The sequence below is a fragment of the Lichenostomus cassidix genome, chromosome 4 (genome assembly GCF_008360975.1).
Source record: "Lichenostomus cassidix isolate B80296 chromosome 4, HeHo_3.0, whole genome shotgun sequence".
Lineage (NCBI taxonomy): Eukaryota > Metazoa > Chordata > Aves > Passeriformes > Meliphagidae > Lichenostomus > Lichenostomus cassidix.
Genome location: NC_139484.1, coordinates 28,683,254 through 28,707,933, shown reverse-complemented (window position 1 = coordinate 28,707,933; position 24,680 = coordinate 28,683,254). Strand labels below are relative to the sequence as shown.

Here is a 24,680-nt window from a genome sequence, read left to right as displayed (position 1 = left end):
CCCATCTACTCAATGAAAGCAACTGTACCATCAAAGACTAATTGAGGAAAATCTGGAGATTTTAGACAATGTTTTTGAATTTCACCAGACAGTATTTTTTCTGCTTTACTGCTATGCTTGCAGATACATAAGTTTTAAATGTATTAGCAGTGGGAGATTTTGCAAAGTAACACTACTTTTACAAGAAAAGTGGGGGGTTTTTTTAGTAGCATCTTCTGTGCTCAGAAACTGCCAAAGCGCTTTTCAGAGGTTCATTATGTCTCACAATATAATAAAGAGCAGCTGAAGCATGAGCTTCGAAAACAAGGCTATGACTTCTCCATATAGTTACACTTTGTAATTTAAACATGCCAAGCCAAAGGATTAGGAAACATTGCACCAAACAAGACACAACCCCCATCCTTTATCCATCACACACACACACTCAAAACCAAGCTAGGTTCGCTAAACCAAGTGCAGGAAGGGTTCTGAAATGTACACCCTTTGTCACCCTTTTGAGGCTCAAGGATCGCTATCTTCCCTGCCACCCCAAAAACAGCATTGCTCTTTTTCCTTCTGCTGGAAGATACGACCATAGATTTTCATTCAAAATATACTAGGCAGCAAAGAAAGGAGAAAACAATGGCTCCCTAAGCTAGTGGAAAGCTTTGCCCCGATTCACATGCATGCCTTCAGGAACGAAAGGCAGGGTGCGGCCCCACCCATATGAAAGGAACTTCCTATAGCATTGGAAAAGAAGAAAAAGAAAAAAGCACATTATGTACAGCAAATAACAGTTCCAGAAGAGTTGTTTCTGGTAAATAGAGACATGTCATAGAAAAATGCACCCTTTCTACAGGTATCTTCAAATGAGCTCTGGAATTCCTGAAAATTCTCTATTAGTTTCCATGGCCCAACAAAAAAAAGACATTGGGGGATCAAGTAATTGTTCACATCACAGGATTTTATTCCTAAAAGAGTAGAATACTGTGGTACTGATACACTGCTGTTTCTGAAATCCACCCAGCCAGAGCTGCAACTAGCCTGAAAGTACAGCCTGAGGAGAACAAATTGCTTGCAGCTTGTTCATCCTCTTCTTATCAATGGTATTCACAACCTAGAGGGGCTATTCATGTACTATGAATGAATAGGTTTCCAAGGGCAACGTTTCCAAAGGAACAGTTAGGCCTCCAGAGCCGTAAGAAAGGGTGGGGAACCTCAGTAATGTTGCTTCAAGGACTGGGAGAGCTGAGGCTTAAAAGTCCTTAAAACAGATAGATCACCTGTCCACAGTCTGTAGGAATAAAGAACATATTCAAGCCATTTCTAGCAGCAGCCCCCAGATTAGCCAATACCGAACACACTGAGCAAATTAATAATCAGAACCGCCACACAGTCCACTTGTGTAAAAGGCTTGATAAGCTAAATTTGCATTCCTTTCTCTCCCACTCTTGCAATCAGCTTAGTGCCTTGTTTAAATCACAGCAACCCTCTTCATTCTTACAGCATGCAGAAATGTAATGAACGATCGGGGGCTGAAACAGGAGCAACCCAGCAGCAGCCACCAGGAATAACACTAAGCAAACTTGAGCATTTCAGACCTACCCATCTTTGTAGAAAAATAGCTTAATCAGTGCAGTGCTGAGGATAAAATCCTTGCAGGGACGGAGCTGCAGTTCCGCAGTAATCCAAACGAACAAACCATCATCTGTTAATATTTCAAGCCTCACGCATAAAACTGTTTAAGAATCCCTATCACAGCACAGTCATTATTAGATGCACAAAAGATTTTGTGCTCTAAGGAATGACGCTCCATTCCATGAAGAGGACAGGTGGAAAGAAAAATGGAAGAATAAGAGGAGGCCCAGTGAAGTCGTCATGAATTTTTTTTTCTCCCTGGGTCATTTACAAGTGGGAGACCCCTTCAGGATTCAAACCAATCAATCTTTATTTAGCACATCTTTTTCTCACTCAGCCTGTGTAGAAAGACTGCAGCAAATGGTGCAAGGGATTGTGGGATGGGGATGCAGCAGAGAGCTGCAACCAGATTCGCTGGGTTATTTTTTTTTCCTCCCTACTCAGCAATCAGCTGTTCCGAGGCTCCGCGCAGGGCCATTGAATTTGGTCACCAGAATGTTATTACAGGATTAGCAGGCAGAGACAGCTACCACTGTGCATCTGGCATGTCAATGCAGCTAAGAAATACATATGCAAATATTACTCACAAATCGGAAAAAGGATTTAATTCCGAAGGAGAGAGTAAATATTACGTAACATCCATTACCAGGACAGTTGCCAGAGATAAAATGAAAGCACTTTCGTTTATAAAGAAGATAAAGTTTAACACGTAAAGATTCCACTCTGATTTTTTCACGATTCAGGGTATTTCTTGGAACACAATTCTTCCCTGCTCCAACTTTCAGAAGCAACAAAAGACCCCACAAATGCTCTTTGTCTCTCTCCAGATGTTTAAAGCAGAAGCAGAGAGCCTCTCCAGAAAACTGTGCTACTGACACACAAACCAGCAACAGCTTCTTCTACTACAGATCCATATATTTGACCTCAGTCTCAAGTCAGCTATTCAAGGCAGTAATTAGTAAACTCATGTTCAAGGAATTTAAGAACCAAGGCTAACAGACTGTTCAAGTTTTCTGTAGATATTAACACAAAGATGTATTATCATAGTTAATCCATTTACTTATTTGAAATTTTTTTAAGTCACAGATCAACGTGATTTTACTAGGCTGTTACCAAAGAAACAAAAAAGAAATTTGGCGTCTGCTATTTTTCAGCTATGCAGAGAAGGCTGTTAAAAAGATGCTTGTGAATACAGACACCCTGAAGTAACACAACATAGAATTAGCTTTGTCTTCCAGTATAACAGCTGGTGGGTTTTGCAGACAAGGTAGTATTTGCATCTCTAAATACAGTGTATCTTTTCTTTTGAAACAAACAAATCACATGCAAGTATTTCAGCTAACTGAGACTAACAAAGCTTCCCACAAATAAAAGAACACAAAGCTCCATTTGCATCAAGAAGAAAACGCGTGAGGCTTAAATACTCTCTGTACTACCATGAATTAATTAGGACAGATATAGTAATTTTAGAAGTTTAAAATGTTGTCCTAAGCTCTTTAAGCACAGTTTCCAGAATATATTTATTCCATTCCTGAACTGGTGAGCTAAATAGTAGTATTAATCATTTAGCATTGAAATGTAACCTAAATTCCTGTTGAAAATACAAATTCTGCATATATCCTTTACTTTCCACTTGGTGATCATTTAGCCAGATCATTTTATGCAACAGGCAGATCCAGCCTGGTTTCCCTGGACAATGCCCACAGGGTGAAGGTATGTTGTAATCCAGTTTATAACCTGAAATGAAACATCAGGCAGCGTGTGTGCATGTATTAGGATTTGGGGTGCCTGTGCCAAAATACTGCCCCTCTGATTCCTGTAACATGTGCTGAACTCAATCAAAGAGAGAAAACAAGGTATGTTTCATTTTAGCTCCAACATTCAGGAGCAGCAGGCATCCATACAGCAGGATTCACAGTTTAAAAAAAAAGGCCAGAGATTTCAGGCATGTTTTTGGAGAGGTGGGGGTTTTACATTTGGTTCAGGGGTTTTTTTGTTTACCTTTTAAACTGTCTGAAGAATCCCTATTGCAAAGAATAAGCAACAGATTTCACTCCCACAAGAAGGAGATCCAGGGCCTTTTGTTTCTGCCACTGGAACAAAGACACTTAAAAATCGAGTGAGAAAATTCAGGAGTGGCACCCCCAGAGCTGAAGTGGAGGATTCTTGGACAGAAGCATGCAGAAATCACTTAGTTGCTTGCTTTCCCTTGCTCATTTCAAACACCAAATTTACATACAATAAAACTGAATGACCAATATTACTGAAATTACTATTTCCATTTACAGTCAGTAGTAAGAACTACATACCCCTCAAAACAGAAGTGATCCTATAACATACCTCATGGCCAAAGGAGACTGCTGGAGCCACAGCTGCAGCCACTCTCACAGGGACCTACACCTCCAAATGAGAGATTGCTTCAAAGTGCTGTTCTCTTACAATTAACTCCGAGAAGTTGCCTGCTGACAATGAGCTGATACTCCAGAAATAATCCTGCTTCTTCAAAAAAACAAAAACCTGCGACTGTGACAAGGAAAATGAGACAAACTTCCCTGAGATTTTTCTTGTTACATGTTGATATGTGTGTTTCTTCTCCTTAGTGAAGAGGAAATGGATTCACAGCTCAGCGAACAATCTTGCACTTTACCCCCACAGCAGTTACAACCAGACTCTTTCAAATAGGTTTATTGTATGTGTATGTCTTTTGTGCTGGGAGATGGGAGCAGGGGTGGTCATTATGTGCTTTGTTTTGTTTGTTGTTTTTCTGTTTTTATTTTAAAAAGAACAAGCTACTTTTCCTCAGAAACTTGCTGCATTTCATTGTTGCTGTTGACTTATCTGTGTCATTGCTGACTAGTGAAATAAGTTCTTGAGAAGAAAATACATAGTACATGCCATCTTCATAGTGCCATGGAAGAGTGATCTATATCCTGTTGTTTTCCCCTCTAAATGTCCCAGATTTTGAAATAATTTATTATTTTCCCTGTTCCAAACATAACCTGAATTCATAATCTTAGGGAGCCCACAAATAGTAAGCTACTAAAAAAACTCACTTAACTTACAGGTGATAGGTAGATATTGATATGTCCTTCCCTGATATTAAGTAAGTCATCCAAACACTCCAAGTTAAGATTAATGGTCTGCACTGAAGCCTGTACTATAAACTGACTGAATGGAGAGTAGCCTAACTCACCCTGCTGTACAAAAGAGATTTGAAGGTCAGCAGAAAAAAAATTATTGGGTTAGTTCAAACTCAATGATCAGTCCTGGCAATTAAGGCTGACTGAAAAGTGAAAGGTGTGAGAGACTAGAAATCAATTACCCAAAGCCCACAGTCTGGAAATGAGGATTAATTTAGGAAGACAAATATAGGAGAAGATGAGCTGTTACAGCCATCACCCTACCACCACATTATCCCTAATTTGACCCTGGTGCCAGGAGAGCAAGTGGGGTGAAACAGTCAAGCTTTGTCAATGTGGGGCCATGCCCACACCAGGAATTGTGGGGCCTTAAGTCTTTCTCATGAGCCGGTGGCCTTTACCTTTCCCCAGGGCAGCTTTGCACCCATGCAGATCCAGCAGCTTCCAGAGAGCCCATGCAACTTCCAGCCCTCACTCCACATCCTCCAATAGTCCAGGCTGTAGCTCACATTAGCTGAGAAGAGCAACAGCTTCCTCCCACTGTGGGTTTGTAGCCAGCAGGCATGTCTGCCTCAAAAGGAGCTCTGCTAGGTCCTGGTTCCCCCCTGCCAGCCACAGCCTTGAGCCATGGTCACTCCCTCATCTTATGATCCAGCAGAGCAGATGCTTTTTCCCAAAGCTTGTGACCGAACACAAGGGATTTGTCATAGCCTGGGAGGCAAACAACTTGAAAGGTTTGCCTGGGATGTAATGCTGGGCTGCTGGAAACTTTCCCAGCAGCCCAGCACCCTCCCTCGTATGACTTTGCCACCTTCTTCTATTTCCTTCTACCTTCTGCTTATGCCTGGTTTAGCTTGCCAAGGTTGCGGCTTTTGCAGCACAACTGCAGCGCGGCTGGAACAGCCTGGCCTCTCTGCTCAGCCAGCCTGAGCCTTTCTGGCAGCACTGCGCTCCCTGCCTCTCTCTCCACCACTGAAGTTGCAAATCAGGCAGCACCAGACACAAACTGCTTTTCTCCCCTCTCCATTATTATTTCTCTTCCCCATTTGGGGTATTTGCCATTGAGGTGGCACTGCAATCATCAGAAACAAGCTCTGTATCCTGGCATTCCTTCTGCACAGCAATGGGCTCACCTTCAGTACCACTGTCAGATGCAGATGTCATGAATTAGGTTTCTTTTAGAAGTTTTCAACTGCTAAAGGCACGGGAATAACAGGAGTAGAAGCCACTGCTACAAATTAAAGCCTTGCTTGATAGTGTTAGACATTTAATCATTTGTTCCTTTTTTCTTCCTTTCCCCAGCCTGTAATCAAAGCTTACAAAAGGGTGAGCACCTGAAATACATGGGTGGACCTCTTAAGACATCAATATACTAATGCTTTATACTTCAGTTTGTAGAGGGAAGGTTATGGCTTCCATCTAATACCCACTTTTCTTCTCTCTCCTCATCCCCACAACTTGTGCCTCGGCTGTGCCCCTTCTCCACCACCCTTTGGAGGTGAATAGTCCTGCTTCTATCCCCACAGACCCCATCTCCCAGCTGTGCTGTTCTTGGATGGAGACGGGAGCTGCAGGTGGCTGCACTGCGCACACCAAGGGACAAGTCTGGCAGGTTAGAGCTTGTGTGATCACACACAATTGTCACCAACTGAGATGTGATGCCTGCTTTAAGGCTGTTAGGCTGTCTGAGGTTTGCAGGACCTCATTTTCGGTCAGGGCCTTGCACAAAAAATTCCAAAACAGCTGGAGTACACTAGTTTACCACACATGAAGGACAATATATGAATGGACATCAATGAATCCCCAACCAAATACCTAAGTTCTCACAAATGAGATTTCAGAGAGAAGGGGTAGGAAATGAATGGAAAAGGGTACACCAAGGGATATAATACGATGAGAGTATTAGGTTAAATTACAGCATCAGCACTGTAATTTAGGGCCCTTTACATGTTTAATAAAATGTCATACTCTCAGGTGAGCCCCTAAAAAAAAATCTGCAGTGAGGTATGTCAAAGTAATTATTTCAGGGGATAGATGTTGTGCAGTCATAAGTAAGAGAATTTAAAATTGTGCACTTGCCATCCAAAGCAGTGAGTCAGAGCATCTCTACTGAAAAAAACCCTACTCTGACTACCTGTACTGTTAATATCACCCTAACACTTGTACAATTTTGTCTCTCTAGGTCTACCTATTTTTTGAACACTGATAGATCTCTGTTCAGCCTTTATAGGTACACAGGCTCAAATAAAACAAAGCTGAACTGACAAATAATTAAAACTGCGCATCAAAACACTGCTACTTCCATAAGCATCTACTGTGAAATGCTACTTAAAATAAAAGTGCTCCATGAAGACTCCATACTAATTACTGTTAACATTTCCAGAAGGAGGAAAACAGTCAATAAAGAAAAAAGGAGGTGGCTGAGCAACAATCTGGAAAGAGGTCCCTGGTCTTTTCTACTTACTGTTAGACATAAGGTACATTGAATAATGCTCTAGGCATTTTCTTCAGAGCTGTTGAGCAATGGGGAAAAAACTAAAGCAAGCAGAAAATGCTCAGTGCTTTTGGTACTGAACTCTGTGGTGAAGATCGTAGAGACCATGCCCTCCACTCCCTCCTAAGACTGGATCTGCTCCATGCTGCATCTCCACTGCAGCTCTCCCCTTTAGAGGAGGTAACACACATCAAGTGCAGGGGCTTAGTCACATATTCTCTGGTGACCACCAGAAAGTTCCTCTGATGTTTCCATTTACTTCATTAGGATTTTGGTGAACTAGCATGAAGTTCAAATCAGCACGGGAGAAGGCAGCACTCAGCAATCACTACTAGCCACATAACTTCTTCACAGAATTAATGTAAAGAGTGCCAACCCTTCAGAATTTTTTTTCTTGCAGCCTTCAAAAATCCCACTTCCCATCAAACACAACATATGAAACACAAACCAGGAAGAAAAAAAACCAAAACACCTGCCATGTTCCACAGCAAGAAACAGCAGACAGAATCTAAGCATTAAAAAAGCTAACAATGGAGGCAGAAAGGGAAGGAATTATCATCTTCTTAGTGCAAAAATACATATTGGAAGAAGGACTAAGAGGGAGGGAGAAAAAAGAGCTCATCTCCAGCATGTGAGCAGGCTGAAATTTGGCTCACATCCTCTGCAACACTTATACTGTTTAAAGTACAACACATTGGTTGCTGCACCTACATATTTACCTTAGCTGTTGAACAGTACCCACCTCATTTTCTTGTCCATAGCCCAGCAGCAATGTTACCTTCTATATCTGCCGAGTTGTCTTCTGAACCAAAATCTCTTTCAAAAACACAGCAACATGTCTACACATTCATATTGCCCTTGAGTTCAGAGAAAACCTTGCTCAAGTGTTAAGTGGCAGGCAGAAGTTTACCCAGGCGGCCTCTTTACGTTCGCAAAAGCGCAAAGCTGAACTTTCACGGCAAGTAGGTAAACACATAGCTGTGTGCAGCAGGTAGTCTGCAGCACCAGCAGTAGTGAGAAACAATGTCAAGGCAACCTTGGCAAAAGGAGCTCTGTGGGTTTTAACAATCGTTGCAGGCACAGGAGCTGAACAGACCAAACAACCATAACAAAAAGCCATCTACAGCTCTTGGTGGGAGCTCAAAGCGCTCAGAGCCCGAGCGAGCATGCCAGCTGTGACGCTGTGTCCTCCACCTCCACACTCACAGAGACACTGTTTGACTTCCCAGCAGTCAGCTCCAGCAGTTCAAAACCTGGAAACACCCAATGGCTGAACTTCACCCAGTAAACATGTCTTTCCAGTCCTCAGCAAGGACACTCATTTGCTGATTGCATGCCAGCACTCCTATTTAAAGAACTGTTGTTATTGGAAATAGCTGAAACCTTTCTACAGCAGAGATTGAGTGCTCCCTGCATCTTGTGCCTTGCCTGCAGAAATCCATCAACTCCCAGCATGTGCTTCCCACAGCAGAGTTTTACCACAGCCACAGTAAGATGTGTTATCTGCCTGCAACACTCATTAAACCCTTGAGTGGGCAGGATCTCCAGGCAGTCCAACCAAGCCACTACTCTGGCCCAGCCCAGGTTTCCCTCAAGCCTTCTCCTTGAGGTACAAGGTTTTATACATGACACAAAGTTGTCTATCCTTATCCTTCATCTCCAAAAACAACTCTCCTAAGCTTTCTCTTAGACAGCTCTTGCAGATTTAGGCCAGATGCCCAAGGCCCTTATGGGGCACGGCCAGGCTGCTCAGAAGCAAATGCTCAGCTCTGATATAGGTCAGATTTCTGCAAAAATGACATTCTCAAGAGACCTTGTACACACACTCCTGCATGAATATCAGTTTTTTCAACTGACATCACAACTTAGGAAGCAACAGCCAATGAAAGAGGAAGAAAGCAGAACCACTCGTACCCCACAATTTAAGACTCTCCAAAGTAAGTTTTCATAGCCAGCCATCAATTTAGATAACGACTTTGTAAAGAAAGAGGTGCAAGACAGTGGCTTATATAGCATGAATCTCTTGCACTCAGGAATAGGAGCAGATCTGAGCACCCTCTTTCCTGTGCAAACTGTGAGTTGATAGAAGAACTACTTGAGACTTTAAAAGTAGTCCTTGTGATGGCTGTGACAAGATGCACCATGTTGTTACTGGAACAGATTATACATCATAAGCAATAAAACCCATGAGAGGTGTATGCAAAGTAACCAGCTGTAAGCACTGCTGTTAGAAGCAACTGAGAAATCCTAGCGGAAAACCAGTTACAAACAGGACATGGAGACAGCCCTACCTCAGGTACTGAACTTCTCTAATTCAGATTCCACAGTGAGCCACTCTTAGGCTGTATTTTAAATAACTTAATTGCTTTTGGAATCAATGAAACAATAATCATTAGGTTTTTGGCAGGTGGAGCCTGCTGTCCTCTTGAGTTAAATTTTATTCACTATTTATTGTTTATTCACAGTTTGTATCTATTGCTTTTTACTATTCCTTTTTATTGCCAACAGAGGAAAAGCCTCTTTTGAGGAAACCACTAATGTGCTGGATAATTCTTCACCCCGTGAGCTGTGAAACCCACTGTCCAGGATGCTACAGTTGTTAATATTTTACAGACATTCCAGGAGACTGGGATAAACTAATGGTGAACAAACTGATTAAAGATACCACCTCTACCAGGAGCAGAACTGTAAGTTCAACAAATCATTGAATATAAAAGATCATTCTAAGACTACCATGATATGTCTGATCCATTCTTATGCCCTTGTGTGAGCATCTACTGTAAGCAACCATCCAAATTATAAGATTAGGCTAGATTTACTTTTGATTTGACCCAGACACACCTTCAAATTACTCAGAGCAGACATCTCAGGAGCTGTCATAGTAGCCACTCCCTTTTGGCATAGTTAATGGACATTAATGGCTCTACAGGGCTGCTTCCATCACTTTGCAAAGCTGGGCCATTTAGGGAGGTCAGGTGAAATGAATCCCTCAGACATCTGTCTTATTACAGCACTGTTGCATGAGGAATGCCACTCAGGGCCACAGAGTACTTTTAGCAGGTGCACCCAGTTCAAGTCATACAAACAAGTCTCCCAACAATGGTGAATCATCACCCTAAGCAGAGAACCCTTTCCAAGTGAATGCAATACTAACCTAGCACTTATTTTCTCCCTTCCCTTTTCAAATTTATTTTATCATTAAGGAAAAAAAAGAGACTTCTAGTGATATTTCCTTTTTCGTATTTTTCTGCATAGGTACTCTGCATTATTTTAAAAGCAATGTCATAGAGCGTGGGAAAATCATGCCTTGATCACTATTCTGGCTCTCCTCATTTGAAAGTTGCTCACCTCCATCATCAGAGGTCCCTCTGATGAGCAGATCTTCTGCACAAGCACATCCTAGAGGTGAAAAACTAATGGTTGCTCAGAGGGCCACCATTCAAGAGCACAGATAAAAACCCATCCTGAAAGTTAAATTTGGGGAGAAACCTTCCTGCTTTTACAATTAATTACATTCAAGACTGTGTATTATGTCAGCTTCTGATATCTGATAAGACAAACAAAAATTTTAAACTGTGCAAACAGAGGAAATGGAACTACTCCTTTTCTTTTTTTTTTTTTTTTTTGCAAATCCACTTTAATATACACAAAAAGTTTTGCATGCTCTAATCTAGTTTGGTTTTTTACTAATTTTTATAGGATAGAATAGTAAAAAACTGATTAGAATGAGGTAGCTAATGGATGAGGGGGGTCTCTGCCTACACAGAACACATAGTACAATTCTTATAGAACAGTCCTCCGATACTTAATGTCTTCTTTTTTCTTGGTAATAAAGGATTGCACTTACCTCCACTGAGAGATTTTAAGTTAAATTTTGTAAATTAATGAAAAATTATTTGTCTTTAATTAGGAACTGTCTCAGAACATATTTGCATTTAACAATCAAAATTTATTTCCAGATATTTTAGACAAAAGACAAAGGGTTATCACTGCATATTTGATAAATAGAATGAAATCTTCATGGTGCAACATTTAATTTTATCTGTTTCTTATGTTTTCTGAGCTGAGATGCACAAAGATCAGTTGCTCCTAAAACTACACAGAGCAGACTAAGAATTAGGTAGTAAGAGAAGAATCAGTTCTTTGCAGGTCTAGTAGACAAAAACACTTTGGAAAGACCACATATTAATCCCTATCATAGTATTGTGTCAGAGTAGCACTCTGGACAAAGAAAACACCCTCAGATCCTATGAAAGTAATCTGTGGCTCTCCTGACTTTTTGGTCCTAGGTTTCCTAACTTCAGTACAGTGCAATTACTTGAGTTCTGGATATCAAATTAAATCTGCTTTAAAAAAAACCAAAAAAACAACAAAAAAAACCCACCCACAAAACAAAAACAACTCAAAAACCCCCAAACCAACAAATCGGAAACAAACCAGACCAACACCTGCAGAAGCTTATCTTGTGGGAGTTAATCCCTGAAGGTTTTCATTAACACTTCCACCAACAGAGGGATTACAGGAGAGAAAGTTGTAGAAGGGAATTTCATGAATACTGTTTCCTTGCTGAAAAAAGAAAAACCAAAACCAAACCAAGAACTGTGAATGCAGAGAAACCATGGCAGCTTTTCCTCTTCAAGAGTTTATGTGCACTGTAAATGGCTTGTTTCTCAGTCCTGCATTTCCATTTCTGGGGGTCATTTTAGTTCCTGAGGAATTTGTAAGTAGTGGAATTTACAGCTACTTTCAGAAGAACCACAGTGGCCCTGAATACATCACTGAACCTGCTGGCACCTGCTCTTTTGGAAGTCCCGTTTCTCACAGAATATACAAGTTCTCTAATATTACAGATCATGGGCCAAATATGGCTGGGGCTAAATATAGGACACATATTGTCTCTGCAAGGACCACTACAGAGATGGATGCATTCAGAGGCACACAACTCCCATAATTGTTGGGATCTTTTCAAGAGCAATCCCAAGTTCAGCACAATCCTTTGAGTTCAGTTTGGTGTTGCTGTTGTTCTGTAAGTAATTGTTTCAAAAGCATTTGCTCAAGATTCCATCATCAGCTTGGAGGGCTTTTGTTCTGCACAAGGTACAGGAGCATTTTGCACTTTCATATTTTCATACTAGTAAGAGTTATGTAGTTCAGAATAATCTGGACACTGCTCTTTCCTTGCTAAATCAACTCCTGAGCACTTCACAAAACACACTGGTAGATCCCATGCACCTTCAAGCTCATAAATAACCAAGTTCTGCTGAACTTTTTTGTAAAAGGAAGCAGGCACAGTATAAATCCTTGCAGAGAATAAAAACTTTCTTTAGGGTGTAAGTCCAGACATGACAAATTTCCGAATTACAAGTTCACTAAAGGAGTATCCTCAAACCTAGCATTCAAAACTCATTTAAAAAGGAGAAAGAAGAAAAAAAGAAAAAGAAAAGAGGGGATTGCCACTCTGTTTCCTGAACTACAAAAAAAATCAAGAACAGAAGCTCATGGCAGCACAGAACAAATAGCTTTCCATGACAAAAAACAGAAAGTCACCCATAAATAAACTGATCATACACATGTTTAGGCAGACTAATAACACTAAGACAAATAAATCCATACTGGATTAGGAGCAAGCAAATTGCTGAACATTCATCTCAAGCTTTTAAAACATGATCAAAAGTAATTGCATCTACTCCAATCTTTATGTCTCTTCCACAGAGAGTGTCCACCTTGACACAAGGACTGAAGATCACCATCCACCTAATTAACCACTCCTAGAATGCATCCAGAACTGGTAATATTCATATGGTTTTAAAGTGAGACAGAATGAATAATACTTTTACACATGAGCAAAAGTGCTGATCATAAAAAGCAGAGTTGTTTGGAGTTCTTCCAGGGGAACATTTAGTATATATGTGATTACAGTAAATTTTCAAGTCATTAGTCTGCTTCTAGTGGCAGGGCATATTCTTAAAGTTATTACTGCCTAGATTTAATATTTAACAGTAAACCATCATAGCCATTTTGGCATGAGTTTCTTTTGATGCTTGTGTTAGCAGCATCACCATGTAATGTCAGAAGTGCCAAAATACACAGGGCTAACATTTTTCACATGTCTATGATTAGTCTCTTCTTAATTTAGCTGTGCCTCTGTTAACCCTACTGCAACTAGACAGTGGCCAGATGGATAGAGCCAGCTAACATCTACCTGCTACATCTACCTGTTCAGCACCTCAAGATCTATATTCCATTTGCATTTCCAATTTCAATTCTTCTTTTTGAATGGGATTCACCTTCGAGCTATAGCCCTAAAGTCCAGCTAGCAAGTAGGAAGGCTGCCTGGTTGCCAGCAGACTTCTCAGCTGACTAGATCCTTGGCTGTCCCCACACAGTATATTAGTGACATGTTACATCATTTATTTCACTGGATGGTATTCCAGTCACTAACTGTTATCCCTGATCAAAATAAATTACTGACTTTCAGCTAAAATCACCTTTCAAAATAAGTCCAAATATAACCAGCCACCCCAATTATTAGATGGAGTAAAATTCAATGCCAAGATACGTGTACAGATTATGGACAGAAAATGTTTAGAGAGTCTGTGATAGAAAACAAAGACAAATGCCCTTAATGTTACAATTTATACAATAAATATTTATCTCTTTAAACCACATAAATAAAACATTGTCTGTATAGAAGTAAAGCCATTCAGAAAGTTTGACATGAAATGCCATTTTCATTTCTCCAACAGTCAGCCTGAGTTTTGTTCAGTGGAAGGTGATCTTTATACCAGTTGAGCAAAAACAAAGAGGATGAAAAGGAGATCTTGGGCACAAAACAGGAATTCCTCCAAATTTCATTTGTTAAGTGTTTGCAACCAAACAGCTCTTTCCCTTACAGACACATTAACACAAACCTTACAGCACACCAAGGGACTGCCACCAACCCATTCATGCCACATAAAAATAGAAGAGCAAGCCCAATTCTAACAGAAGGAATGTGTCGTGAAAAGTAACTCATCAAAAATGGACATTTAGAGAGGTGAAGTCCATTTATGTGACTGCTAAGCCCTGTTCTTTTCCCTTCAGTATTTTTGAAAACTCTAAATAATCATTACTTCCTTTCCAATATTGATTTCTTTCAACAAATATTGATTTTTTTTTAGTAGTTTTTTTTTTTTTAACAGCTCATGCCATGCATTTCATATGGTTAACTCTCTGCACATTTGTTTTTTTACCAGGAAACATTAGCAGAAAACATAAGCACAGCCTGCAGTCTCTGGAAATAGCATACACGTATAGATAATTATAATTTTGGTTGAAGGTATCAGCCAAGTGTGGCATTTGCAATAGTGGATATCAATATGACAGTCACTGGATTTCTTCAATAACTGAAATAGGCAAGTTCATATATGTTACCCTACAAAATATGGATGGAGAAAATTCCAGGAGTAAAGTTTTGGGGTTTTGGAATTAGTGGCTCTTTATAGTATAGAATATAGCATTGTTCTTGTAACAACTAATTAAATCTAAAGAGTTATTCCCTTATATATTGCAAGTGTATTAAGGAACTTTATTTATAAACTAAACTTATTATTTGGATTAATATATGTTTGCTGCTGTGTAGAAAATATAGTTCAAACTAGCTACACTTGTATCCTCAGACACATTTAATTTCAATGAGACAATATGCTTGCCAGCAGATCAAACCAAATGCTTTTACATTTGGCTCAGGGACTTATCCTAACCTTCTGCACATTGTGCCTTTGTTTTTATAAAAATAGTTCATGTGTCTAGACACAGTATTACATGTTACTGCAAAACTGTGTATGTTTAATACTTTATGCAGATGATTAAATTTCAGCTTCAGTATAGCAATGCACAACACTTTGTTCTCTGCATTAGAACACCCAGTACCTTTTCAGTTAATTTAATTCCTCAGTTTTCCTCAAAGGAATCAGGAGCATTGCTGTGTTTACATAAGCTGTCCAAATTCTAGTTTTGTTATGAATTAATGAAATTCCATTATCAGGCAAAGACAGGCCCAGCATGTTTTCATGGTAGCTTCAAGCACCAATTATCTGGGATTTTCCAGTAAACAACCTGACCTACAAGCTAAAATGGTGATTGTCAGAGAAAGAATCATGTGCTGGGGAAACCCCCCAGCAGATTTATCATCTTTGTCCAAGTAAGGTCTAACGTTCCAAACGCTGTGCATGCTGCTGGACAGAGCACAATTCAGAGAGCACTTGTGTGTGCCACCAGACCATGGACACTGCTTGTCTCAAATCTAGCCTCAAACCCAAGATCTCATGAAAAATCAATGCCATGAAAAAGATGAACTTTTAAGACACACACACACACACCACTCCCCCAAAGCCTTATATGTATATATACTCCTAATTTCTGTTCTGTGTCTGGAAGGATACATTCACTGTCTCCCCTTTACAAATTACACGGAAAAATAAAAAGTTTTTTCTCAGTTGACTGAAATAATTGTTTCCATGATTTTAATTCTTTATTCCCAGAAACCCTATAATGAAATCTAGAATTGGTTCTGTCACAAAACCCACTTAAAATTTCCTTCTGACCCTCAAGCAGCATGTTAGTGGTGCTCCTTGAAGCAAAGTCCTGTTTAGCCTTCTCCCTGAGGAAAGACATAATGTATTAAAGGCCTATCAAAGCCATTTCTCATGAAAAATACTTAAACTCAAGGACTCAAATGAACCCTCCATGAAGAAAACCTAAACCTGTTCTTTATAACCAAACTGTGGGCACTGCAGGTCCAGGCACTGCAGACCAGGGAGTTTCTTCACCACCCAAGTTTGTCAAATACTTTGCTAAGAAGTTTGAGGAAACCTTTGGTTTACGGTAAGCAGTTTTGGATGAGGGCCAAAGCATAGGAGCCTTATTTCATTTTGTCAGCAGCTACCAGACTGATTCCTCCCCCAAACTCTCTGGAAACTGAATAACCTCCTTCTGCTGGCTTTGTTTGCAAGCAGGATGATTCAGTCCCTAGACCAGGTACAGTAGCTTTCTGGTACCTTCTTTCTATAACCACTCCAGCCTTTAGATATCGTTCGGAAAGTTATAGGACTAGCTTGAAAATAAACAAGTTTATACAGATTTTAATAAACTTTTCAAGCCCTACATTCCCAAGTTTATTAAAAATACTCACATTGTCTAGAAGCCCTCATTAGTATTGCTAGTCTATTTAATTTTCAATTTTCACACAAATAGCAATGTGGAAGGAAAAAACGTTCTGTTTATTCTGTTAGATTCTGTATCTAGATAATAAATCCATTGCCCTCAAAAACAAAATAACCAAGCCTGGAACAGAACGCAACTTTTCTTAAACCACATCCTTATCTAAGAAATTTATTTAGTCATTGTACTTTCACAAACATTTGCTCATTTGTCCCCATGTAAATGAACATCTGTGCCATTGTTTTGGCCTGATGAATGTTTGAGTTCAGGGTGATTTTCTTGGTCTATTTCTTGTTTTATTCTTAGCATATTACCAGGTATATTATCTATAATTATAACCCCATGTTTTTACTTAAACCTATCAATGTGCCTGACAGTCTGCCTGGACTGCACTTTGAAAATTGTCAAATGAACTAAAAGGAGAGTAATCAATCTACCTCAATACCTTATGGAGAACTATGCACCAGGTAATGGCTCAAGTTACTCTTCACTAAAGCCCAGCAGAATATGGCAACATTACTGCCAACTTCCAGCTTCAAAAAATGAACAACTGTTAAAAGTAAACTGTCTCTCCTAATTAGACCCTGGCATTGTCCTCTCAGATTTACAGAGTCATTCTTTTGCTTTGAATAAACATCAGTATTTCTTTCCTAGGCAAACTCTTTGGCTCTGTTTCAATTTCTTTTAAATATTAAAGGGCAGGAAACATTTGTTTTGCCTTGTCACATCCTGTCCTCTTTACATAGCATCACACAGTCCCCTTTGAAACGCCTGCTCTTACGGCAAGCCTGACATGCACAGTTCAATCAAAACATTTGCTATTGTCTTTTGCCAACTACAAACAAATTTCTGCACAAACACTGAAAAGGTTTAAAGGTTTCGACAGCCATCTACAGCCGAGCTAACACGACTGTCAAAGAAAGGTGGTGTCAAACTGCTCGGCTTCCCCGCTACCACCCTGACTTAAAGCAGAAAAAAACCATAAAGCAATTCACTCATTCACACAGCAGAGCTCCTGGCAAGAGAGCACTCGCAGTAAAACCACTGCTCTCACAAAATACTCGAAAGCAGAAAAAGCACACGAACAGTCAGAGATGAGTGTGAAAGGGTAACTTACATTATTTAGAAAGACAGTGGGAAAGGACTGCTGCAGTTTCTTCGTTATTTTACACTGCTGTTGGCAGAGCAGACAACCAAACAAGTTCACCTAAAGAAATCCCTCCTTTTAATTCTCTCTCTCCCAGTTCATTTACTCTGGAGTCTCTCAGCCTGAAGAGATCCGACACTGAAAAGTTTATCCCCTTGTTTTTCCGAATGATATGGCCGACTTTCCTTGGACACATACCAATGATGCAGTAAAAATAGACAAAAGGGGGGGGAGGGAGGAAGCAATCTAGCTTGAGCCTGAATCTTCTTAACTCAGTGTTTTCTGTAAAAGCTGCTCTTATGTCAGAAGATCCCATTCCTATTCTAACTTTCAGAGCACTGAGTCATCCATCTGGTTTTCATAAACTGCAAATTACAGGCAAACCAGGGAACATACACAGTCCAGTTTTAGCAGAACTCCCCAAGCATCAGCCTTACAAGTAACCTGAGGTACAAAGGCTTTGAAAATAAACAGCTGGCCCCATGCCGGCATGCTCTCCCGTCTGCAGATGCCTGACTGCTCCCCCTGGCAGCGTCCAGCAGCTCACAGCACCACCCACCACTCGAGAGAGTGGCAGCCGGGTCCCCACGCTCCCCGCTGTGGAAACAAGCCGACCTTGCAGCCCTGCCTCGCTCCCAGCTCAAACAGCCCCTCTGCAAAGGGGCAGCAAAATCCAGTGCGTTACATGAAATCGTTCAACAGTTTAGCGAGTCATTTAGAACAACCTGGTTTTTATAAACAGGGAAGTGAATGCTGATCCCCTTACATCCTCTAAACGCTTCCAGGTGGGAAGCAAATCTAATGTGTTGGTAGGTTTTGTTTCGTTTCGTTTCGGTTTTTTTCTCTACTGAGGCAACTCTCAGAGCCAGTGCACAGTTGCTTAATAGAGAACTTCTGAGGTGATTCAAGCCAATCATTACAAAAATGAACATTTTATCAAAGTATCAGAAGCAAAGTTTTGATAGGCACCCCATGGAAGTCCATGACTCAAAACTCCCAAGTCACTTTCAGCCCCTATTTTCATGTATGTAAAGGCCTAATGCCCTGATTAAATTCAAATACCAAAGGCTTAAGGACTCACCTGTATTTTTTCATAATTCATGGCTTTTGTGTCAGTACTGAAGAACATTCTGTTCCCAATAAAAAAATCAAGAAAACAATCTTATGGTGGATAAAAAGAGTTTTGCCTTGCTTAAAATTAAAGTTGTTGTTATTTGTATGTTCTTTAAAATAACAAGTCTTATTTAGTCATTAGTTTTAGCACAGAACTTTTTCAAGCTTTTCTACTGGGAATAATATTACTCTGTTTGAACAGTGACACTCTCTAAACAAGGCAGCTTTCACTAAAGCATCGGTGAATCAGTACAGTGAGTCATTAACAAAATAAAAACACCATTGTAAACACTCTGCCTAAAAGTCCTGAGCCTTGTCACTTGCTCAGTTTTTTGTCTTTGCACAATCAGGGCTGTGCTGATTGTCTACTCATCTTGTAACCTGGATCCAGGACTGACACAACTAGACTGTTAAAGCCAAAAGCAGTTCAATGATTAAAAAACTGCCAACAAACAAACAAGCAAACACCACCACCACCACCACCAAACAACAGCAAACCCAAAAAACAAGGCTCTCTAATCAGTAGAAGCAAAGGAGGAAATTATGAATCTTTTTGTGTGTTTATTTTTGCCTCTGCTGTCACAATTCCTTCCGGTGTAACCCATTGAATAATTTCAGCCACATCAGGTAGAGATCCCAAAGGTATTATATTCCTACAGCTCTTATGAAAAAAGGCAGTTGTCCAGATGAGTGAAATACAACCCAGTGATCCAATGTAAAAGGCTATACGTGAGCTCAGCTGTATTATTAGACACTGGAGCACCCCACACAAACAAGAGGTCTATGAGAATAGATTTCATGTGCCCTACAACTCAGCTGCTACCAAAATTGGACAACTTTGCCTACATTCAAGCATTTTTCCTCTCTTCTACTCTGTTCTCCTGTCAAGATAGTAAGCAGTAAAACACAAGAAATACACAGATGTCGGCTGAAGTAAGTAATGTATTTTTTTTTAACAGCAATAAGCAGGGTTTGGTAACAGTTTAGTTATTTTCCCATTTAGTAAACAAGTGGGGTGAACTGACTGCCTCATGTTTATACACATATTTTCCATGATACTGAAGGACCTGATGCTGGTAGAGCAGACTTAGAGGTTTGGGGACAGAAATTATTTCCTAGGCCACAGCAGTGTAGTCCTTGTGTGTTTTTCTGGGCACGTACATCTCTCCCCACCGTACTATCACTGTACAAGGACAAGTTGAATGACTGTTATCTTTGGAATAAGAACACTTTTTTTTGGTGAGACATGGTAATAAAGAGGAGAGAGTAAGTGGAAATAACCACTTTCAGTTTGTGATGCTTGCGCTGACTGAATGTTTTTTTCTGCAAAAGGAGCAAATCCATTAATTCACACTGATCTCTCAGGTGTTCTTCAATATATCTGTTCTCTCAAAAACCAGTCCATTTACATCAAAGGTGGCTTTCACAAATAACAATTCCATAAGAAAACCTCAAGAAAATTCAAGATTCAAAAGTAGAAGATAAATTTTAAATGACCCTTCATTTTCCAGACTCTGGGGATCATTTTTATTCATTAACTTTTTCTCCTTTTTTTTTTTTTAAATATTTTTCATTTCCTCCTTTATCTCATCCCTATGAGATACTGTCCATACATAGCTCCTGCCTCCAGGCAGGCCAGCTGTGTGTCCCCTCACTACTGCCTGGATCTAAAACAGCATTTTGTGCTCACATTCTCATACTCTGTCTCCATGAATTTTGGATCAGTCAAGCACTATGTTCCTGTTGAGCACAGAGATCTTATATTTCTGGAGAAATGGAGACAGAAGATATTCATCGCTTTGATGGTGAGAAAATTTACTGTAGAAAGCTTCATAAAGGAAAAACTGCAACAAAGAACAGATCACACAGGAAAAACAACATGCTAGAAGAAGTTTATCATCTCAGAAAAATGGCAGCTCCCATTTAGGATATTTTGAAATGCCAGGGACAAAACCACCCTGTTATTTTCCATATTGATTTTTCACAAGATCACTTATGTTAGCAATTTCAGTAGCACAAGAGTGGAGTAGGATGCAGCTTAGATACTGATTATGCTGATTATGCAGCTTTGTATGTAGATGATTGAAAGGTTTTTTCAAACCCCTTTGCATGTTCATTAAAGCAAGAAAATGTTTCCCTCCTCAGTCAGTGACAGGTTGTGCTGCACAGTAGGTGGCAGAATATGTATCTCTCTTGGTCTGAACTCTGCTCACATGTAGTCTAGTGTGGTTGTATTGAGAGCACTGCATTGCAAAAGTATAGATGAAAGCAATCTTTCAAGTTGCAAGTTTTTCAACTTGCCTTTTGCAGCTTAAATACTGAGAAAGGGATGAGTGAAAGGTCTGGGTTTGGTGGAGGATGCACCTTCCATTTAATTTGAATCTGTAAAATTACCTGAATGATAGAAGCTCAGGATGGTAAATTAATAAGCCTGGATTTCACCATAGCTATTTGTCCACCTTTGGTTTTAACCCTAGACTACTTGGTGAAGGACTTTAAATATGTTTATGCAGATTTCTACTTGGTCACAACTCAAGTTCTAGATGAGTCTTCTGATGCAAACAAGCTGGCAGGCTTTGTACAGACTGAAAAACCACAAGTCTGATAAACTCAGACAAAACTACCCCTGGAAGAATTCAAGGTGAAGCTCCAGTTCATTACTGAAATAAAATAATGCAGATTTTGGCATTTGACAATAACTGACAATAACTCATTTTTTAAAGACAAATTAGCTGTGCCATTATAAATAATTTTATCACCAGCATTTTAAAGCCAGCACATGGAACAGCTATATTGGGTCTGGGTTCAGATGCTAAGCTTGTATTCAGTAGGTCTGGCCTCAGTTACTGCGTATTTTATCATAGTACTTGAGCTTGGTGTCCAGTAATTTGAATTTGACAAAAGCCTGTCTCCCTCCAGAAAGGCACATAATTGTCAGCTGATTTTCCAAAGAGATATCATGTGATAATCCTTTGCTGCCTGCTCCAACTCTTAGATGAGAATGAGGCTGTTTCAGTGCTTTTGGTATTTTTTTTCCCCATAATGTATGTATTTTGCTTTTTAATGTATCACTTCTCTTCCACAGAAAGAAAAAATGCTGCTCAGACAAAACCACAATGCATGATAACCTTGATGTCATCATTGGAGAAGCCCCACGGCTGCTTCTGTTTTCACTGCTGCCTGCTGTAGCCCTTGGCTGTCCCCAGAAAAAAAAAAAAAGGGAGAATAAGTATAACTAAGCCACTTTTCTCATCAAGTCTCACTTACATCTGTGACTGCAGGGATCTGGGCTTGCCTGGGGCACATGAGCTCATTCTGAGCACATTGGTGAGGGAGACATATGCAGCCTTTTCCCTTCTAAGTGAGATGAAATGATGATTCTTTTTTCCCATCCTCAAGTCCACAGAACAGGAGTTAATGGCTGGATACTTCATATTCTTTAAGCAACAAGTCAGCAAACACTATGCAATGCATATGCCCTAGTGGTTTTCATCAGGGAAAGCTAAATGTTAGTAGAACACAATTTCAAAAGACAAACATTAGACTGTTTTCAAAAATTCCCCTCTGAGTGCATGCTCACACTTCTTACCTTGCCCTGAGGCCCTTCCTGGGCTCCCAGTGAACAGATACAGTTCACTGCCTGACAGAAAACTGCCCTATGAAAAAATGCATGTATTTTCTGCAACCTGAGACAGGTGAATTAGCTCATAGGGATCCACTGAGTGCTGCAGACATTATAGACTGGAGCAGGGAAAGAAAGACAACTGCAGCCAAATGCTCAAGCTTCTTATAAAAATACACTGTGAAACAGCAGGTAAGCCCCACACTCCTCCTGACTGAAATACTGCTTCAAGCTCTTAAGTCACACTTTTGTGGCAACCACATCCCTTAAACATGGGCATACACTCAGTTTGTGCCAGGCTTACACTTCTGCTTTGTACTTCTCTGAATCACAGTTTGCTGCTCTGAGAAATTAACCACCAGCTCCTGTAGCTCCTGTGAAATTGTACTATCTCAGTATTACTGTTTTCCACAAACTTTCATTCATGTAAGCTTCCTTTCAAAAGCAAGTATCCAGGAAACACTGATGTAAGACATTTTCATATGTCTGCATTCATGAAAAGTTCTGAACCAAAAGTAATGTGTCCAAATCCCTCTTTTTGTTTGAAAACATCATTCATCCAAGAATCAGAAATGTTACCATGTGACTGGCAACACAAAGAAATGAGCACATGAAGAATCACAGCAAACAGTTCAAAAGCAGCTCTGGGCCTGAAGTTGGTTCACAAGATTTTTGTTGAATACTGGACACTTTGTCTGCCGAGAAAAATAGAAAGGGCTATGTTTAAAAAAAAATAAATTAAAAAAAAATTATATATATATACCATGCTTATATATTTCTTGGCTTAGTCTTTCTCTGATCTTGCCTGGAGCTATCCCCTTTTACAGCACACAGAAAACTAGTATGTGTCTGGTTTACCCTGGACCTGTCCTACTTTCCTGCCTTCAAGTACAATAAAGAGGAAAAAGAAAGTATGTAGAGACCTTTGCACTGAAGAACCTGAGACTCCAGGGGAGAACAAAGAGCCTCCTGTCTGTCAGACTGCAAATACTGGGCTGTAGTGAGGAAGACAGAGAATAGGAGGAGAATACAGCAAGGAGCAAAGAGCTCTGGGGAAGCTCTTAAAGGCTGAGAGGCAGGGAGAACAAGCATCTTAAATGGTATGGAATGCAGAGGTTCAGGAGGATGGGACATGGGAGGCCTGGGAAAAAAGGTGGCTCTAGGATGGGAAAAGAGTTGTGGCAGAAATATGAAGATGCTGTGACGTTTGGGAGTGAGGCAGGGGGCACAGATGACAGGGAGAAGCTACATGCCTTCCCTACACAGGCATGAGCTGGAGACTTGGACTAAGGATGAGGGGCCTCAGGCTAGAAGAGACTACAAGCCAGAGTGAAAGGCTGACAGGCTTGAAGCTGTGCAGAGCTTTGGGGCAGGTAGGGAACAAGACTTTCTCTACTGAAAATATCCTTATCTACATACCTGCATGCATATATATATGCATATATGCATGCAGGTATGCAATAGCCTTATCTACATACCTGCATGCATATATATAAAAGATGCTGCCCCTGCTCCATCCACATGAACATCTCTTCGCACTCTTGTATCCTCTCTTTTGCAGTCAGAGCCACATTAGCCCTGGCTCACATTTTCCCATCTGTGTATTGGAATGTGACAGCATAACATTTTCCATAGGATCATACATGTTTTGGTGTAGCTCTGGATCCCAAAGTGTATATGAGTGTTAAGCATAGATTTCAAATTGATAGAGGAGAGTGGGTATCAGGAGAAAATGACAGGGAAAATAGAGAGAAGGAGACATTTCTTTAGACAGATGGTCTCATGAAGGCAATGTCTGAAAACTGTAATATGCTGCAAGTTCAGCCACTGCAATGCTGGAGTTGATATTAACCTCATCAAATACTTATCAACTTGCTCTCACACATTTGAAAACTAATTGAAAAGAAGGCCAAAGGCATCATGCTAAAATTAAGCATCCCGGTCAAAAGCAGAAATTAAACCACACATATGGGAAAAGATTGTAATTCTCACAGTCCCATTTCAGTCCTTAAGTAACCAGCCTCCCTATTGCCTTTAGCAAGAGTTTTGCCACAGTAAGACATTCCTGCAGAATTCCATGCCAGGATATTACTTTAAAAAACGTTAACTTTTGACAGTACATTAGGGAATTACATTAGGGAGCATTAGGTAAAGTGTCAGCTGAAGGTGCTGCATAAGAAGAAAGATGTCAAGAGGAAAACAAGCTGCAGTATGATTTCATTCTGTGAGAGAAACTGCAGTGCACTCCTTGAATTTTAACAGATACAATGCTTCTCAGTTTCTCATGCTGTGAACCAGCAGTCATAAGAGGAAAAGGCTGATGACAGCCGTGATAATTTTTTTAGA

The 24,680-nt window shown here is 40.2% G+C and overlaps 1 protein-coding gene across 14 annotated transcripts in view; it reads right to left on the bottom strand.

Annotated features, from left to right (window-relative positions):
- Positions 1-24,680, bottom strand: part of TRIM2 (tripartite motif containing 2) — a 127,309-nt gene that overhangs the window by 47,798 nt on the left and 54,831 nt on the right. For 2 of the 14 annotated variants that reach the window (XM_085058523.1, XM_085058530.1), the window contains exon 1: positions 17,570-18,020. The exons of 7 other annotated variants lie outside the window; for them this stretch is intronic. The gene's annotated coding sequence lies outside the window, so the exon portion shown is untranslated. Of the gene's footprint in view, positions 1-1,584; positions 1,982-3,957; positions 4,228-7,993; positions 8,429-17,569; positions 18,021-24,680 lie in introns of those variants that run through there. 5 more of the 14 variants (XM_085058526.1, XM_085058536.1, XM_085058524.1 and 2 more) reach the window with 3 other exon arrangements.